Source organism: Hyperolius riggenbachi, chromosome 4, assembly GCF_040937935.1.
Source record: "Hyperolius riggenbachi isolate aHypRig1 chromosome 4, aHypRig1.pri, whole genome shotgun sequence".
In the NCBI taxonomy this organism is placed as follows: domain Eukaryota; kingdom Metazoa; phylum Chordata; class Amphibia; order Anura; family Hyperoliidae; genus Hyperolius; species Hyperolius riggenbachi.
The window spans coordinates 245,088,256-245,093,006 of record NC_090649.1 but is presented as its reverse complement, the minus strand read 5'-3'; positions in this window follow the sequence as shown (position 1 = coordinate 245,093,006).

Genomic DNA, 4,751 nt, shown 5'->3' with positions numbered 1-4,751 from the left:
GCGCACATCACACGCACACGTGACACCAGCACTGATTGGTCCAAGGGATCATGTGATCCCTTGACCCTTAAGGCTGCAGTGATTGTTCTAAGGGATCATGTGATCCCCTGGCCAATCAGTGTCTTCCCAGTCCTTAAATGAACACTGTCTCTAGCAGTGGAAGCAACGCACCTCTTTAAAATAGCGGCTGTTGCTGTGAAGTATCACGGGCACTACAGTCGCGATACTTCACAGCAGTGGCAGCTACTTTGTGTTACTAAGTAAGGCATGCTACACTGCAAGGAGCGAGTATAGCGTGCGTAGCGGCCGCTAATAATTTTTTAACGAGTGCTTCTTGTTAATCACTTTGATGAATCAACGCCAATGATTGATGCAATTGGTCATGAGATCCCTGAACCAGTGTGCCTGAAGGTACCTACCCATGATGCAATGTTTGCGGGGACTTTAATTGCAACAATCAACTTTTTCACAATAAATTATTGTTTTTGTGATATCGCAAATATCGTTTAACAAAAATTAGTTAAACAATGTTTAGCAATGTGTGACGTTTACTACTATTATGGATCACTGAGCAACCAATCGCTCATATCCCCATTGATCGCTGTGATCATTTTATTGCGATTAAACAATTGTTAGTACCTATGTCGATAGATAGCTTATATTTGAATGATGACTTTTACAGCAAGTAATAACAGTCATCATTCATAAAACAAGTAACGCAGGTTTTTAAATTGTCAAGCTTTGTTGAAAAGCGCGTGCGATTTTGCGCAATGCAAAGCGCACATAATGCTTTTAATGCCGACGCGCACTGTCGTTTTCCTAGCCGCAATTTGCGCAAGTAAAAAAAAAATGGATTCCATGCCGCATGAAATCTTAACGTGCGTACAATTCCCATAGACTGCTAGCAGGTGTCGGCAGTCTATAGTGGATGACGCACGTGCAACAATGCATAAAGGTCGCAAAAAATTGGGAAACTGCCAGTATTTTCGGCAGGCACAAGTGTGGCCTTTCTCAAACTGTGCCTCTCTCTAAGCAGTTCTCTATTACCTCACGTCTGTGTTCTGAGGTGGCTGCTGCGAGGGGTCACCTAAATTTGGGCGCAGTGCATGCTGATAAATTTAGGTGCTGCCATAAGCACCCAAGTAAAACGCAGCTAATATCGGCAATGACAGTAAATTTGGGCGCCAAAATCACGTGATAAAATAGCAGCTGAAGGGACCATGCACTATAGAAACTGCTGCTATAAAAAAAAACCCGATATAAATATAAAAACAGGGGTGCAACGACAGCTGCTATTTATAGCTTCAGTTTCTATGGTGGGTGGTCTTGGTGCCCGTTATTCTCTGGCACCCAAATTTACTATTATAGCTGCTATTAGCTGTGTTTTACATAGGTGCCTATGATGGCACCAATTAGTGTTAGGTATAGATTGGGGAGGATCAGTGTTAGGAGTCTGTGTGGGGTGGCTGGGGTTAGGCATAGATAGGGGAAAGTAAGTGGTAAGCATCTATAATCTATAATCCCACCGTGAGAAAAAAATTGGTGCAAAAATGACGGTAGTGGATATAAAATAACGGTAATAGAATCTCAGAATTTTACTGATATTCTATTATGCACTATAGTAGAGTATTAGTAATTTAACCGATATTCTGCTATCACCCACCATACCCTAACTCTCACCTGAACCCTCCACTAACTATGCCTTACCCTAACATTCATAACCTTAACCACCCACCACCTACTCCTAACACTAACCAGTCCTTATCTAAAAGAACTGCAAAAAAAAGCCATAGGAGCACTTTGAGAATAATGGATTACTGTACATCGAGTTTGTTATCAAATGATATATGGTGCTGCCCATAATTATTTATACCTGTGGCAAATTTTGACTTAGTTACTTTACTATTCAACCAGCAAGTCATTTTTTTTTTTTTTTTTTTTTTTTTTTTACGGTAAATGACATAGGTGCCTTGCAAAAGATAATAAGACAATGTACAAGAGGCATTATTGTGGGGGAAAAAAAACATTTCTCAGCTTTTATTTAAATTTTAGCAAAAAGTGTCCAGTCCAAAATTATTCATACCCTTCTCAATAATCAATAGAAAAGCCTTTATTGGCTATTACAGCATTTAAACGCTTCCTATAATTGCAGACCAGCTTTTTGCATGTCTCTAGAGGTATTTTTGCCCATTCATCTTTAGCAATGAGTTCCAAATCTTTTAGGTTGGAGAGTCTTCTTGCCATCACCCTGATCTTTAGCTCCCTCCACAGATTCTCAATTACGGTAGATTCAAGTCAGGGCTCTGGCTGGGCCACTCCAAAACATGAATGTTGTTGTCTGCTAACCATTTCTTCACCACTTTTGCTGTGTGTTTTGGGTCATTGTCATGCTGAAATGTCCACTGATGCCCAAGGCCAAGTTTCTCTGCACACTGCCTGATGTTGTCATTGAGAATCCTCATGTCTTCCTCTTTTTTCATGGTGCCATTTACTGTGATTAGGTTCCCTGGTCAACTGGCTGAAAACACCCCCAAAGCATTATGTTCCCACCACCATGTTGACAGTGGGAATGGTGTTTTTTGGGTTGAAGGCTTCTCCTTTTTTACACCAAATGAAGAAAACATCATTGCGACCAAACAATTAAATTTTTGTTTCATCTGACCATAACACAGAAGACCAGAAGACTTCTTTTTCGTCCAGATGAGCATTTGCAAAGGCCAAGCGAGTTTTTGTGTGCCTTATGTGGAGAAGTGGTGCCCTCCTTGGTCTGCATCCATGGAACCCGGCAGTGTGCCATGTCCGTCGGATTGTCTGCCTTGAGAAACTGTCACCAGCAGTGCCCAGATTCACCAGCATGGCCTTGGTGGTGATCCTTGGATTCTTTTTCATCTCTCTCACTACCCTCCTGACCAGCACAGGTGTCACTTTTGGCTTCTGACCATGTCCTCTGATATTTTCCACAATGTGGAACATCTTATGTTTTAATAATACTTTGCACTGTAGCCACTTGAAAACAAATAGAAATGGCCTTGTAGCCCTTTCCTGACTTGTGAGCAGCCACAATGCGCAGCTATCGCAGGTCCTCACTGAGCTCCTTTGTCTTAGCCATGACTGTCTGATCTTAATCAGGGTAATTAGGATGCTTTAGAACAGCTTGAACTATTTGGAATGGTATAGAACTTTGGATTTTCCCGCAGACTGTGAAAGTTTGTGAAGGGTTTGAATAATTTTGAACTGGACACTTTTTGTTTAAATGTAAATAAAAGCTGAGATTACTTTTTCTACACAATAATGCCTCTTGTACATAGTTTTTTTTATCTTTTGGGAGACACCTATGTCACATAAAAATAGGAAGAGACAAACTCAATCCATCATGAAAAAAAAATGTCATTTTCAAAATGATGTCGGTAGCTTACAAAATACCCACTTTTAAATAGCCGTGGTTGTTAGATTTCCACAAAGGTGAAGTTTGTGGCCTTTTTCTGATGTCCTGACTCTTCTGGGGCAATGCAAACAAAACACGGTGCTGTAACAATTATTGCAAAAAAAATGGCTTGCAAAAAAGCCATAGGCGAACCTTCAGAATAATGGATTGCTGTGCATCCAGTTTGTTATCAAATAATGTATGTGACTTCAATGTATTCATAATAAGTTGTAGAATAAATTTTGATGTGTCTTATAGCTTGAACCCGTGTCACATAAAAAATAAGTAGTGACAAACTCAATCCATTATGAAAAAAATGTCAATTTAAAAGTTATGGTCAAACATGGGAAAGTTTCATCAAAATTACATGAGTCGGTATCTTACAAAACATCCACTTTTGAATAGCCCTGGTTGTTAGCTTACCATAATGGTGACATTTGTGGCCTTTTTCTGCTGTCCAGACTCCTCTGGGCCATGCAAACAAAGTGTGGCGCTAAAATACTTAGTGGAAAAAATTGGCCTGTCCAAAGCCACATGGACACTTTGTTGTTAATGGCATGCTAGATGCCCAGATAGTTATTAGATGACATGTATGGGGTATCTTTTAACCGTGACAAGTTGCAGAATAGATTTTAGGTTTTTTTTGGGTTGAGTTCTGTGTTTTATGAATTACTTTTAGTGACAAACTGAATCAAAAACAATATTTTTTTTATTTTCATATATTCAGTACCAAAATAAATGACCCGTTATCAAATGACCTATGGTGCTGCCCATAATTATTCATACCTGTGGCAAATTTTGCCTTAAAGTTACTTTTATTCGACCAGCAAGTAATTTTTTGACCTGAAATGACATAGGTGGCTCGCAAAAGATAATAAGACAATGTCCAAGAGGCATTATTGTGGGGGGAAAAAAAAATTTTCAGCTTTTATTTACATTTGAGCAAAAAGTGTCCAGTCCAAAATTATTCATATCCTTCTCAATAATCAATAGAAAAGCCTTTATCGGCTATTGCTTGCCAACTTGTCTAATCTCTATGCTCCCATCCAGTGACTGACTAAGCATTACCTTGTACTCATACTGTGCTGCGTGATCTGGTTTTTCTTGTATTCCTCTATTGTCTTATTGCTGTAGGTCACCCCTAAATATTGTCTGTAACCTAAACTAATGTCCAGCGCTGCATAATACGTTGGCGCTTTATAAATACAATAAATAAATATTACAGCATTTAAATGCTTCCTATAATTGCAGACCAGCTTTTTGCATGTCTCTACAGGTATTTTTGCCCATTTATCAAAAACTGCATCCAGTTTGTTATCAAATGACG